Consider the following 16,377-nt stretch of genomic DNA (forward strand, 5'->3'; position numbering starts at 1 on the left):
TTTGAGTTTCTTCCATGTTGTAGCTGCTGTGAATAAATCTTCTATGAATTTTGATGTACAAATATGTCTTCAAGGCCCCACAATCATTTTGGGGGTTTATATCCAGAAGTTGGAATAGCTGAATCGTATGGGTTTTTGGGGGGGTTTTTTGGTACTAGAGATCGAATTCGGGACCTTGTGCTTGCGAGGCAGGCGTCGGAAACACTGAGCTAAATCCCCAGCTGCTGAATCATATGGTAAGACTATGTTTAATTTTCTAACGGAGCCACTATACTGTTTTCCACATTTCACATTTTCAACAATAGTGTACAAATTTTCCAGTTTTTTCATATTCTCATTGGTACTTATTTTCTATCTTTTTATTTTATAGTTGTCATTTCAGTAGATCAAAAATTTGTTGCCAAATTATAATTTTTATTTCTATTTACTCCATGATTAATGACATTCAGCATCTTTTTGTGTGCTTATTGGCCATTTGTATAACTTCTATGGAAAAATCTTTTTTGGTGTTGTCATTGAGATTTAGGTGTTCTCTATATATACAGTATATTAATCCACTACCACATACATGGTTTAAAAACATTTTCTCCCAATCTGTGAGGTACAGTTAACTCAGCTGATAGTGTCTTTTGAAGAACATAAAAGTTAATAATTTGCTTATTTTTTCTGTTGTTGTATGTGTGGTGTCATATCCAAGAGATCAGTGCTAAATCTATGCCATGAAACATTTCTCCATATTTTTTTCTAAAGCTTTTACATTTCTAAAACCTACATTTAAGCATGGATGCATTTTTGTACATAGTATTAGGTAAGGGTCCATCTTCATTTCCTTGCATATAAATATCCAGTTTTCAAGGCCATTCTTTTTGAAAATATTCTTTTGCAAATTGAATCATCTAAGCAGCATTATTGAAAATCTCCTGATGATGCATGTAGGGTTTAATTTCTTGACTCTCCATTCTATTCAACATCTAAAGATATGTCTCAGGTTAGTGTTATATCCTTTCATTATAGTAGCTTTGTGGTAAGTTTTGGAATCAGTAAATATGAGTTCTCTAATTTTGTTCATCTTTCTCATGATTGTTTTGGTTATTCAAGATCCTTTAAAATTTCACAAGATGAAATTTTGAGTTGGCTTTTTCTATTTCTGAAACAAATTGTCATTGAGATATATATGTAGATCTAATATAGACAAAATTAAATTAGTAGATTACTTTGGATAACAGACATTTTAACAATGTTGTGTTCAACTCCTCGACATGATATAAATTTCAGTTTATTCATGTATTCTTTAGTTTTTGTTTTTTAGAGAAAGTTGGTATTTTTATTGTTCAAATTAATTACAAATAATTTTATCGTCTTAATTCTCTTGAAAATAAAATGATTTTCTTAATTTCTGTTTCAGGTGGTTCATTGTTGGTATACAAATATGGATTGATATTTGTTGAGTTTTATATGCTGCTTCTTTGCTCAATTTGTTCACTAGTTTACCATTGATTTAAATTTTTTTTTAATTTTTTGGTCTTCTGCATATCAGATTATATCAAGTCTGAACAGAGATAATTTAAATTTTTCCTTCCAATCTGGATGCCATTTATATATTGTTTTAATCTAATTCCCTTGACTAGGATTTTTAGCAGTATGTTGAATAAAAATAGTGTAAATGGGAACCCACATCTTTTTCTTCATCTCAGAGATAAATCTTTCAAACTTTCACTATTAAGTACTATTCTAATTGTGTTTTGATATATTTCCTATTTTCTTCAGTTACTGTATGTAGAATTATTTTTTGATATATCATGTAAAGAGTATTTTTCTTAATCATGAAAGAATATTAAATTTCATCAAAAGACAAAAGACTTTTTGCATCAACTGAGTTGATCACGTGATCTTGTTTTATTAATTCTTGTTATGTAGTATATTAATCAGTTTTCAAATAGTAACCATCTTTGTATCCTAGGAATAAAACTCATTTGATAACGGTGTATAATTATGTTTAACGTGCTGCTGAATTTTGTTTGCTGTTATTGATATTGAGAGCACATGGTTGAAGATTTTTGCATTAGTGTTATAAGGGATATCAGACTTTTTTTGTTTTTGTTTTTTTTCTTGTAGCCTCATTATCTGGCATGGATATTAGGGAAATGTAAGCATTGTCTAATGAGTTAGGTAGTGTTCATTCTTTTTAATTTCAGGGGGAGCATTTGAAAAGCATTGGAGCTGCTTCTTTATGTTTAAAATAATCTGTAAAGCCATTGCATTCAGAGCATTTCTTTATCAGAATATATTGTATCATTGATTTGATATTCTTATAGATTTATCCATATTTTAATTTCTTATATTCTTCATATGTTTTGTATTTTTGGAATTTGCATATTTCATCTAAATTATTTAATTCTTTTTGAATAAAATTTCCCATAGCACTATCATCATCTTTTTGAGTCTGTAGAATTAATTGTAATGTCTATACTTTCAATTTCTGACAGTATTGAGTGTTCTCATTTTATTTGAGTACAATGTAGTCTAGGTAAAGGTTTATCAGTTATGTTTAATTTTTAAAATTATGTTTAATTATTTCCTTATTCCTATTGGGTAGAAAGTTTGTGTCTTTTAGATTTAGTTTGTTTGTTATGTTTTCCAGGGCCTATGTTTTCCAGGGCCTATGTTTTCTTGCTTCTTGACTATTTTATGCATTATTGACACTGTTATTAAAGATTGAAGACATTTTTGTAGAACTTTCTATTTCTCCAATTCCATAAAATTTGCATCATATATATTTTGATGGTCTGTTATTAGATGCATAAAAGTTTGTGGTAACTCTCCTTCCCATATTGAACATTTTATTGATATATAAAGTTATTTTTTGTCTTGTAGCTTTTTATTGAAAATCTATTTTTTCTGATATTAGTATAGCTCTCAATATTTACATGCAATATATGTTTCCACTCTTTCACTTTCAATGTATTTGTTTTAAGGAGAGTCTCATCAATCATATGTATTTGGATGCATTTTAAAAATAATCTTCATTTTTCAGGTTTCTCTGAGAGTATTTCAGTGATTTCAAGGTAATTATAGTTAGGGGAATTTTGTCATTTTTCTATTTGCTTCCTATATGCCTTATACGTCCTGCTTAATATTCTTTTCTGTACAGTTGAATTTTTATACTCCTTCCTCATTTTCTTTTGCATATATTGTTTAGTTATTTTCCTTTTTAGTACCATAAAAATTACATTTAACATATTAAAGTCATATGAATTCATACCAGTTTAAAATGTAGAATAGCTTATATTTCTTTGTTTTTGAAGGAATGAATTGCTAGATACAGGATTAATGACTGACAGATTTTATTTTTTCTTTCAGAACTTCGAATGTAACAGCACACTGCTCCTGGACTCTAAAATAGCTAATGAGAAAGCTGATAATCTTGAGGATACCTTGAACACGTCCAGATACTTCTTTCTCGTGCTTTTAGAATTTTCTCTTGTCTTTGGCTTTTGATAACTGACTATGATATGTCTCAGTGTAGGAATATTTGAGTGCAACCTAATGAAACTCTCAGATGTTTATGCCTTTCATCAAATTTGGGAAGTGTTCATTTATTCTTTCTTCAAATATTCATCTGTATCATTGTGTCACTCTTCTCCTCCTCAGACTGCCACGATGCTTATGTAGTTTCTATTTAGTGATTTCCCAGAGGTCTGATAGACTCTTTTCATGTTTCTTCACTTTTCTTTTCTCTCTGCTCTTCAACAGTATCCATTAACCTGATTTCAGTTCTACTAATAATATTTTTCTGTCTGCTCATATCTGCTTGAATTTTATAATTGAATTTTATAATTCAATTCAATTATTACACTTTCTGGCTCCAAAATTTCATTTTCCACCTCATTTTATTTTCAAATAATATATTATATCATTTCATGGTGCATGTGATTGGACATCATTAAATGACTCCTATTCTGCGGCTCTTAACCTGGAACTCAGAAACTTTCTCATATATTTGGACAGTCTGCCAATTTTGAACCTGTTTTAATCTCAAATTATTTCCTAGCTCAGTGAGTTCTTATACTGTACTGTATAAGTACTGTAATGCAACTAAACCATGGAGGCTGCATTCCCCACTTTTTGCTACATAGTGACTGCTGGCTCTTTGGACAGTAGGAGTCATCATCTGTAACTGGTGGGGGATGTCCTCTCATTCCCCTGCCTCAGCCCTAATCTCTGAGAAAGAGTATAGATTTTCAGGCTTCAGCACATGGAGACTATGCCCATCATATCCTAACTTTTGCTTATGAAATAGACTTCTTTAATATGTCTTTTTCTGTTTCTCTAGGCTAGGAATGTTAGCAGACTCTTTTCTTTGTAATCACTATTTTTCTTTACGATATTCTCTAACTTCTCATATCTTTTGTCAGCTGGATAACCAACTCACTGTAATAATACACTTCTACTTTAAATATTGTTTTATTTTTCTTGCTTGATACTGAGTGATAGAAGCATTCAATAAATGTCACTAATTGATATAAATCAGACTATCTGTGTACACTCATGTTTATATTCAGAAATATTTATTAAGTACAGTCTTGGGGCTTAGTATTATATTCTACATTGAGCAAAAGTAGACACAGTCTCTATCTTTATGCAACTCAGTCCAGCAATCCAACAGATAAATAAGAGACACAAAGGAGAGTGTTTGTCATTAGACTGAAGAATGTAAGGTGTGGGGTTGATGGTTAGATATATTTGCATAATTGGATAGATGTTTGTGCAACTTCTCAAAAGCAATGTTCCACAAGAACTGGGTTAGGTTAGGTAAGAGATTTTCCTTTTCTGGTTTTAGGGTCAAACTTAGGCTTTGTGTGTGCTGAGTATGTGTTCAGCCATTCAATTTCATCATCAGTTTCCTAATGAAAGAATATTTTAAGACTTACTTTATTTTGTCTTAAAATATTGAATTTTGGGTGCTTTTCAAATATCAAATATCCAAAGAGAAATGAAAAGCTGATAGCTGAGACAATCAAAGCTGGAGATAAAATTTTATATTCACTTGTGGATAACTGAAATCAAAAGCCTTAGGACTGAATGAGATTGCACCAGTAAAGAGTATAGACAGAAATAAAATTCTAGAGATTCATAAACCTGTGAAATTGTTTGGAATTAACAAGTAGTCCAAATGAAGAAAGAAGAAACACAGCTGCCATTCATTTATGAATTGACTCTACTTCAAAATCTAAGAATAAAATAACCTTAAAATTCCATCAAATAAAATAATTGATTTAAAAATATTTACAGCTTTCCTGTATGTGTGTTTGTTTATGAAACAGATAATAATACTCTTTCCTAGATATTGGGTCTTGAGTGATAATATAAAATTTAAAGCTAAATTTCCACACAACCTCAATTATGGATCAAAAAAATATGTAGAACTATAAGGAAAAAATGTAATAGGTATCATGTTTTGAATCTTATCTTTTTTCTTTATTTTAAAGACTATAGATTCAAGTATATAGATTAAATATGCTACCCTAACTTATTAATAAATATTAGAGTACAATATATGTTTACTTATTTAAATGCTGACAGTCTTGTTGCTTGGGTCTAGAGTAATATTTTGTGGTACATCTCTCTATACAAACCATATATCTAAACATACAGTAGTATCTCACTATGAAAAAGAAAAGCATTGCAAGAGCTAGAGAAAGCTTTCTAATTATTCACGAATTTATGAAGCTTTTAATTAAATGTAATATTTTCAATGTGTCAAAATACATAGGATGTACTTTAAATAGTATTCATTTTCTAATTTATGTATTTTTACTAACTACAAATCTGAAGGTACCATGCCTGGGTTTTAGTTGTGAATTTGTCCATTACTGTATATAAAACAAAGAAAAACCATTTAGTTTATATCATTTCAATTTCTAATTCTGTAGATTAGGATAATTACCTACAAGAGAGACTTCATATGAGGATTAAGTTAGTTAATACATGGAAAGTGCTTGGAATACTGGCATTTTAAATTCTCAGTGTTAGCTATTATAATTGTCATTGTCTTTTTTAGTGTTTTAAAATACTGAAGTTAGCATGTATCCATGATTCATTCAGGATAATACAATTCAAAAATTTAATTTAATTCAAGAAACATTAATTAAAGTTGCCATGTGTAAGGCCTACCATAATTGCTATGCATGGTAATGATCAAAATAAGAGAAATACTATGTCAAGTAGTTTATGTTTTAGCAGTATGTTTATGTAAGGAATTAATTTGAGAAAATGAAAAAAATGGAAACAAGTCTTTGTAAATAGGGAGGAATGGAGGGGTTTAAAGGAGGGCAAGGGAATGGGGAAAAAATAAGAACCTAGAGAGATTATGCAAAGGTATAACTTTCCAATTATGAATGTCATTACATTGTAAAATGTTCCAATAATGTTGATTTTAAAAAATTCAAAGATATTTTGAAGGCAGGTCAGGGAAAGTTGCTCCTCACCCTACCAGACACTGGCTTACAAAATAAGCACAAATAATCCTACTTCTTAATCCACTTGAAGTACTCTTCCTAAAAAGTTCCACTTGTGTAGAGTAGAAGTTCCAATTACTAAAATACTGCCCCTAAGCACAAACAGGGTTCCCAAAATATCTTTGGAATTGCCTCATTGACTACACTGAATGTTCTGCTAAGAAACGATAGAAAAGCTGCCAGGGAAGAGCTTGGCTGTAAAGCAAATTACATTTCAAAAAAAGTTTCAGAAATGTTTATTGAGTTCCAACTTGTTTAAAAGCTTCTTTCCTAATTGTCTTCATCTAAATATAAAGCTCAATAAAATGTGTGTGAATATTCAGCATAATTAAAGCAGTGATTCTCTTGTCTTTCTGATTGTGTCACTACAGAATTTATATTCTGAATGAATTTGGCTAGTGACAGTATAAATTGAGTTGAATTTATTAGGCTAATGTTTCTGATCAGTTTAATGTTATTCTTCTTTTGGCAAACCATGGACCTGGTAAATGTATTGGTTGATTATCAAAATGGAGAAGAAAAGAATAGAAAGGAGAAATAATAGTCTGTTGAAATGAATTGACCCAGAAATCTGTGATATGCCTTCAACACATTTTAATGTCTTTTTATTCAAAAATATTTACCAAATACTCTGTGCCAAAACTATTTTAGATGAATGATTATATCTATGTTAGTATATGATTTTTCACCACTAATCCCATTATTCTCAAAAGTACACATAAATCAAAAAGCATTAACAATTTAATGCTCAAAATAAATACAGTGTTAATATGGTTAGTATGTTCTAGAAATGTAATAAAAGGCTCATTTTTACATTAATATAAAGATACATGTTGTATCTATAAGCAGAATTACCTTCATAATGAAAAACTGAAATTGCAAAAGAGGAACTTGTCTATATTTCACCAATTAGGTTATAACTATTAAAAATCTTTTCCAAAATTTGATGAAGATTTTTCTAAATTTTATGTACTTTTAGGAAAGAAGTAGAATATTTTACAATGTAAATATACAAATGGATAAATCAGAAAACTATTGAATTTAATCCTCACAAATGTGATAAGATGTAAAAATTGGAAATTTTAAGTAGGCACAATAGCACACTAACATCCAGCTACTTTGCAAAGTGAAGATTAATAAGAAAGTAGCCAGTTACATGGCTTCAGCATCCTAGAACACATTTTTTTTCATAACCATATATTTCGAGAATATATATAAAAAAGCAAGAGATTAAATTAGGTTTGTGTGGGTAGGATACCTTTCAGGAAAGCTTCTTTTCCATTTCATTTCAGTTGCCATTGTCCCTACTCCTGGAAGACATTGAACATGGAGTTTTATAAGCTACTTGGAATTGCTTAATGGGAGAACCATGTAGACTAAAGATACATAGCAACAAAGTTCCCACTCCTGCTGAAAACTTTTGAGAAGACCAAATATAGACTAGAGAATTACTTTACTTTTGGAGCCTGAAGAGTGCTGCTTTGCTAGGAGCAACTGGGCTGAATTCCCAGATTTTGTCACAAACATATATGCATGACTATTTCTTCTGGAAGAGTTGTTAGTCCCATGTAATTCTGTGGGGTGACCCATGGATTTTTCAGTGATGCCTTGAAGCGAAAAGTCCATCCATTAGAAAATCCTCAATATAAACTTTATGAGTGTTGAGAAAAGAGCCAAAAATGAATACCACAAAAAATACATAAATAAAAGTAGGGCAAGATTAAAAGCATTTCAAGATTGAGGGGCTTGCCAAGAGCTTTCTAAAGGTCCTCTGAAAATATCTCATAAGAAAAAGCATCTCTAACATTTACTGGTTCCATAAGGTATAAACTCAGCTTATAAAGTCACCAATTTAAATAAAACCGCTTCTTCTCTAATAGAATAATTAGAAAAGAAATCAACAACATACACTCTATTTCTGTTTAGAGTTCTCAGCAAAATGGAGGTCTACAATATAGAAAGAAAGAATATTTGACTTAAAAAAACTCAGTTTGGGTTCATATTTTAGAATGAGCATTTTTGCTACTAATTTAAGAGTACAGTTTAAAAGATAAAGTTAACCCCCCCAAAAAAATAACAGAAAGAAAAATAAAATATTTACATGGATAATGGTATCTTCAAATCAGATAAATGAACAAATTTCTCAATTTTTCCTAGAAGATCGTTAAGAGTAGATAATGACTAGATTGTTGTTGTGTTAAAATCATCCATGTAATGTTTAGTCAAGTGGTCACAGTAAGAGCTCCAGGGGTAGTTCTATAAAAGTAATCTGGTAAAAGACATTTTCCCATAACCCATACCCACATCACAGCGATCTGGATGTATAATATTATCTTAATTTAGTCAGTGTGGGATAGTTTTCAAAAGAAAAAAATGATTTGCTTAGAGGTAGTCCATCTGTTTAATTCTCAGGATGTCTTTTTAGTAGGTGATGATAAGTGAGAAATGTTTTATCTCCTCCTGGATTGGAATAATAGGGAATCTACCACCAAACTTTGATAGTCACTTTAGGATGTGAGTACAGAAAAATACATGGAGAGGACTCATGACAGAATCATGTAAAGCACACATGAGGAAAACTATATATGTGGATCACTCCTGAGAGGCAATCACAGAAAACTAGAGACGAATTCAACTAAATAACTTGAAGTATGACCTTGTATGAGATTAATTCCTTGTTTGGACGTTTGAGTTGGGATTTCTCTTACTTGAATGAAAAACCACATATATGTATATATTGTATTTATGTGTTTACACATTACAAAATATTTTAAAAATTGAGACATTAAGCATTGCCATGATTTTATTCTAAATCATATTCAGACAGCTCCTACTCAGAAGGTCATATAACAGTGTGTTGGCATTCTTGACCCTGAAATCGTATTCCTGAATTTAAATATTTTTTTGTAACAACTAATATTTGTAAATTCATAGACAAGTCACTTACACTAAGCTATTGTTTCCTATTTATAAAAATCAAGTAATTCCATTTCCTCATTGTAATACCATGACCTGCACTATGGAATCATTTTCAGGATTAACTAAGACAGATATGCCAGCTATTTCTGGATAAGCACTCACAATATGTATTGATAAAAATAATTACGATAAAATATTGTTGAAGAGTTTTTATAAAAATGAAATAAATACCATTATATTAATTATTTAGACATAGTCACCATTTTAGATTCTACTATTTACACTTTTTTTTTTTTTGGTACCGGGGATCAAACTCGAGTCCTTGCACTTGCGAGGCAGCACAACTGAGCTAAATCCCAGGCCCCCTACTATTTATACTTTTTGTGCTAAATAATAAATGGGTACAGTGAAATCTAAGGTATCTCTGTCTTCCATGAATGTACAGGTCATTTGAAAATACAATTAAACACAAAGTGCACAAGTAGCAAAGAAGGACTATTACTATGTGAGGAATAAAACTTTAAAAAAGGAAACAACAATTGAAGTTATAGCATGAGTCAAATAGAGGAAATCTAAGAAATTAACCTAGACTGAGTATTGAACAATATGCAATGGAATGTCTTAAATGTTAAATAAATATTATGGTATTGAATCTCCCTCAATAGTTACAGAAAGAAACATCTAAAAAGAGTAAAGAGAATACTTTCTGTCTTGATTCCTTTCTTAGCAAGTATACTGGGAAAAATTTTTTAGGAAATATATTTATAATTAAGATGATAAAATCATAAAAATTAGATAAAATAATATGAAAGACTTTGATACACAGGGGTAGTACTTAGAGAAAGTCATACCACTTTTTCCTTAATACAAACCACCTATTCTATTGAGATCCAGACTTATACATGTAACTGCCCACTTATATGATTAAAATATAACACAAAATCTATCTTTACTTCTTACCAAAAAAGAAAAATCTGGACGTCTCATATTTCTTTTATAAAGTTTGGCACAGTTTCCATATTGCCATGTAAATTCCATCTCACAAAGTTGTTGCATATTATTCCACAAGGCTGCCATATGTAGATTATATCACACATGCTGAGATCTCTGTGCTGGCAGCATAAATGACAACTGCCAAGTCAAATAATGTACATAAGATTTAGTATGTTCCAGGTGCCATGCTAAAGTTTTACATGCCTTATGTTACATTTGTTTGTTGGTTTGTTTGTTTTTTGTACTGGAGATCGAACTCGGGTTCTTGCGCTTGCGAGGCAGGCAGCAGAACCACTGAGCTAAATCCTCGGCTATGTTACATTTCTTTATAATCAACATGAGATAAAGTTCATTAATTTTTCTTAATAGCTATATTTTTCAATTAAAATGCACTAGGCTTCTTTTTCCTCTATTCTTTTGTCTTCATTCACAAAACAAACCACTTAGAAACTCACAGTTAATTAAAATCCCATTTCATTTGAATAAAATGCAGTTTCTGGATTTTTTTCACCAAAAATTCCCAAGATTGAAAATATTACAAGTACTGTACAATTATACATATATAAATTTATATTAAATTATATATGAAAATATATATGAATGTATATTCCATATTGTGTTTGGAAATGAGGCTTATGAAACTTCTACTTTGTCCACATTTCATAGATTTCAACAATAATTAGTGATGTTATATATACACTTTATTTACAAATTATAACTTGTTTACCTAAATGATTGCACATATATTAAAAATGACCACAAGACAAAAAATTCTTATATATACTAATAATACATCTGTGTACTCTATAACTTATTTTATTTTTTAAACATTAACTTTTCACTTATATTGTAGTTTCATAGGTTAAATTTCAATAATATCTGTTATATATGTTGAGTTTTGATGAAATCTAATTACCATAATTAAAATAAATAAAACAATATCTCACATAAAATAAGTGCTAAATATATACAGACAGTAATTTGAAAGTTACACATAAGGGACACCCCAATTTAGCATATTTCCTTGCTTCAGTGATAAGATACTTTCAGCAGAGATAGTCCTTTAAAATGTGAAGAATCTTTCACCCATTTGATGTAATGTAAGGGAGTACTTTTCAAAGTTGATTGTGTATGTGATACCTGGAGATTGCATTAAAACACAAAGTTGTGATTCAGTAGTTTTGAGGTAGAGAATGGGATTCTACATTTGTAACATCATTCCAGATTCTGCTCATGTTGCTGGTTGATGAATTATATTTTGAATAATTTAAGACATATTGGGAATTACCCACCCATACCATAATATCTTGTCCATTTATAAGAATAATGGAAATTTTGCTGCTTCAGATTCATTACTTTTGCACTGTCTCTTTTTGTATCCAAGTTTGTATCCAGGTGAATCTGTGAGCAAAAATTCTGACCTAGGGAATCTCTACCATCAGCCAGACTTAATGGAAGAGGACTTTTGGTTGACATGACTTGGAATATGCATGCTTATCTTGAAAAGCTGTTTTGGGTACTTCCCTGCAATATGCTACCAAAGTCCTTTGTCCTTGATTGTCTTCAGAAAAGAAAAAGAAACAAAAAGATGATTAAATACAGAGAACAGGAAAGCAGAAATAAACTAACTCAGACTTCTCCTTCTTTCTCTTTTCTCTATGTAAGGCCAAATGACAGTTAGTTACCCTATTAGTTTTTATTGCTGCTATTATCACAATTTATAAAAACTAACTTAAAACAATACTCACGTATTATCTCACTATTGTCTCACAGTTCTGAAAGTCAGAAGTTTGAATCAAGTTAACAAAATTTGCTGCTCAGAGACTCAGCAGGCTAAAAGCAATGTGTCTTTTGCAGTTATTATCTCTGATATGGGGTTCACCTCTGAAATCATTGATTGTTGGGAGAATTCATTGCCTTCTGTTTCTTCAGAAGGTCCTGATTCACTTCATTCTAGCAGCTGCCAAAGATATCTACTTCTAGGGATGTGTGTGATTACATCAGGCCCATTGAAGACACAGCAATCTCTCTATTTTACATTCAACGCTTGTTCATGTAACATAGCAAATTCATTGGACAAACACTAGGCATCAAAGGCCATGGACACTACCACAGGTAATAAAATATTTTTAATGACATGCTAGAATGGAAAGCCCTGGTTTAGATACTAATCTGGATTTAATTACACATTAATCTACTTATATGAGACAAACACTCCAAGAATTAGTTTTCTCATTCATTTTGAAAAACATTTTTTAAAACAAAAAAACACACACACACACACAATCCATCCTGCCACTCCCGGCCCAGAGGTAGGAGCTTCTGAGCCACCATCCCACTGCTCCTGGTCCAGAGGAAAGGGCTTCTGGGCCACCATGCCAACCTCACGGCCCCTGTCCCACCTCTCCCAGTTCAGAGGAGGTCAGTCACGCGAGCGCCAACAGCACAACCCCACCCCCTCAGTCAAAATGAGAAAACACATAAATGAGTCTCAAAACCAGACTTCCAGATTACCTACAGCAACCCCAAAGGGAAATGAGATGGAACACTCTGATACTCAACCATCTGGACCCACTCAACTGGCAACAAAAGGGGATCTGGAAAAAAGGAAATCAGAAATAATTTCTCAGATAACAGGAGAAATTGTGCTCCTAGTGCAAGACATGATTAATAAATCCAGAGAGGAGCTCAGGAACATGATGGAATCCCAACAGAGGAAACAAATGGAATCCATAAAATAGATGCAAAGAGATTTCCAGGACATGAAAAACTCCATTGAAAGTCCACACAGCAGAATGAGCTAATGTGAGGACAGAATTTCAGATATAGAGATAAGATTGCAATTAATGAACAGGAAAAGAAAAAATTGCTTCAAAATTATAAGGGAACATGAGAAATCAATCCAACAGTTGCTAGATGATGCAAAGAAGAATAACATAAGACTGATTGGAGTCAATGAAGAAACAGGAGAGAGTGCAGATGACATAAAAAAACTCTTTACAGAAATAATGGCAGAAAACTTCCCAAGGAGGGGAAAAGAACTTGACATACAGATAAGTGAGGCATAAGGACTCCAAATAGCTTTGATCAAAAAAAATCTACACATAAGCATATAATTGTTAAGATTCCAGAAACTCAACAGAAGAACAAAGTTCTACAAGCAGTTAGAGAAAAGAAACAAATCACATACAAAGGAAAGCCCATCAGAATCACAGCAGACTTCTCAACACAAACCATCAAGGCAAGAAGAGCTTGGAGTAACATTCCAAGCCCTAAAAGAAAACAGCCTCCAACCCAGATTGATGTAACCTGCAAAACTATCTTTCAAAATGGATGGAGAAATAAGATACTTTCATGACAAAGAGCACCTTAGGAACTTTGTGAATACCAAACCAGCACTCCAAAGAATTTTACACAGTATCCTAGGAACAGACATTGAGGATCACAACCCCAGGAAGCAAAGCAGAATGAACCCATCTGGCATGACAAGATATTAAATGTAAAGAGGGAGAACCCCCCAAAAAGAAAAAGTCATGGCAATGATAAGTCAATACATTTCAGTCACAACCGTCAACGTTAATGGTCTCAATTCACCAATCAAAAGAAACAAACTGGCAGAATGGGTCAAGAAGCAAAATCCAACAATCTGCTGCATACAAGAAACACACTTCATTCAAAAGGAAACTCATAGACTAAAATTTAAAGGGTGGAAAACAATACTTCATGTGACAGGAACTCAAAAAAAGCAGAAGTAGCTATCCTCTTTGCAGATCAAATAGATTTCAGACCAACACTGATTAAGAGAAACAAAGAAGGACACTACATCCTTGTAAAGGGAACAATCCAAGAGGAAGAGATGACAATCATAAATATCTATGCATCAAACACTAGTGCACCCAACTATATAAAACAAATACTAATGTACATGAAAAGTCATATATGCACTAATACAATTGTAGTGGGGGACCTCAACACCCCACTGTCACAAATAGATAGATCAACTAGACAAAAAATAAGTAATGAAATACTAGAACTCAATCGAACTCTTGAACAAATGAACTTAACAGATGTTTATAGAGTCTTCAACCCCACAAAATCAGAATATACATTCTGTTCAGCTGCACATGAGTCATTCTCCAAAATAGACCACATACTCACACATAGAACATGTTTAAGTAAGTGCAAAGGAATTGAATTATCCCCTTTATATTAACAGACCATAATGCGATGAAATTGGAGATCCATAGCAAAAGAAACTGGAAAAATTTCATAAACATGTGGAAATTGAACAACACACTTCTGAATAACCAATGGGTCACAGAGGAAATTAAAGAAGAAATCAGACAGTTCCTTCAATTAAATGACAATGACAGTACAACATATCGGAACCTATGGGACACAATGAAAGCAGTCTTATGAAGGAAATTCATAGCAGGGAATACGCATATTAGGAAAACAGAACAAGCTCAATTAAACAACCTGATGCTGAACCTCAAGCTTCTAGAAAAAGAAGAGCAGGACAACCACAAAGCTCATACAAGGGAGGAAATTATAAGGATCAGAGGAGAAATCAATGCAATGGAGACTAAGAGAACAATACAAAAAAATCAATGAAGCCAAGAGTTGGTTCTTCGAAAGAATCAACAAAATTGACAAACCCTTAGCCAATCTTATCAGAAAAAGGAAAGAAAAGGCCCACATCCATGCAATTAGGAATGAAAAGGGTGAAATTACAACAGACTCAGCAGAAATCCAGAGGATCATCAATATCTACTTCCAGAATCTATATGCCAAAGAGATGGAAAACACAATGGACAGATTCCTAGATACATATGAATTACCAAAGTTGAACGAAAAAGACCTAAAAATTCTGAACAACCCAATATCAACCAATGAAATTGAAAACATAATTAAAAACTTATCAACTGGGCTGTCAATTTAGCTCAGTGGTGCAGCCACCTGCCTTGCAAGCATAAGGTCCTGAGTTTGATTGCCAGTACCACACACACATGCACAAAAATTATCAACTAAGAAAAGCCTGGCCCTGATGTCTTCACTGCTGAATTCTACAAGACATTTAGAGAGGAACTACTGCCACTACTGTTTAAACTCTTCAATGAAATTGAAAGGGAAACAATACTCCCAAATTCATTCCTGGAAGCAAGCATCACCTTGATCCCCAAAGCAGAGAAAGAGCCAACCAAAAAGGAGAACTATAGGCCCATCTCACTAATGAACATAGATGCAAAAATCCTTAATAAGATAATGGCGAATAGAATGCAGAAGATCATCAAGAAGATCATACACCCTAATCAAGTGGGATTCAGCTCAGGGATGCAGAATGGTTCAACATATGCAAATCAATCAATGTAATACACTGTATCAATAGAGCCAAGGACAAAAATCTTATGATTATCTCCATAGATGCAGAAAAAGCATTGGACAAAATCCAACATGCATTTATGATAAAAACCCTACAAAAAATTGGAATACATAGTCTCTAACTCAAACTGATAAAAGCCATCTATGAAAAACCAACAGCCAATATCATACTAAATGGTCAAAAAACTGAAATCCTTCACACTAAAATCAGGAACAAGACAAGGATGTCCACTATCACCACTCTTGTTCAATATAGTTCTGGAAACATTAGCTGTGGCAATTAGACAACAGAAAGAAATAAAAGGAATAAAGATAGGAAATGAAGAAGTCAAACTGTCATTCTTTGCAGATGACATGATACTGTATAGAGAAGACCCCAAGAACTCCACAAAAAGTCTTCTGGATTTAATAACCAAATTAAGTCAAGTAGCTGGTTACAAGGTCAACACACAAAAATCAATACCTTTCCTCTACACAAATGACAGACTCACTGAGAGAGAAATAGGGCAAATAATTTCTTTCACAATAGCATCCACAAAACTGAAATACCTAGGAATCAACCTAA

General features: G+C 32.2%; 1 long non-coding RNA gene across 1 annotated transcript in view; it reads left to right on the forward strand.

The window, feature by feature from the left end:
• The window catches only part of LOC110346230 (uncharacterized), a 101,039-nt gene extending 96,507 nt beyond the window's left edge, over positions 1-4,532 (forward strand). The window contains exons 2-3 of the long non-coding RNA XR_002390150.2: positions 3,035-3,065; positions 3,361-4,532. This is a non-coding gene — a long non-coding RNA (uncharacterized LOC110346230). The remainder of the gene's footprint in view (positions 1-3,034; positions 3,066-3,360) is intronic.
• Positions 4,533-16,377: the final 11,845 nt, after the last annotated feature.

This window comes from Heterocephalus glaber, unplaced genomic scaffold, assembly GCF_053883595.1.
Source record: "Heterocephalus glaber isolate CG9 unplaced genomic scaffold, H.glaber_assembly_v1.0 deba00001572, whole genome shotgun sequence".
In the NCBI taxonomy this organism is placed as follows: domain Eukaryota; kingdom Metazoa; phylum Chordata; class Mammalia; order Rodentia; family Bathyergidae; genus Heterocephalus; species Heterocephalus glaber.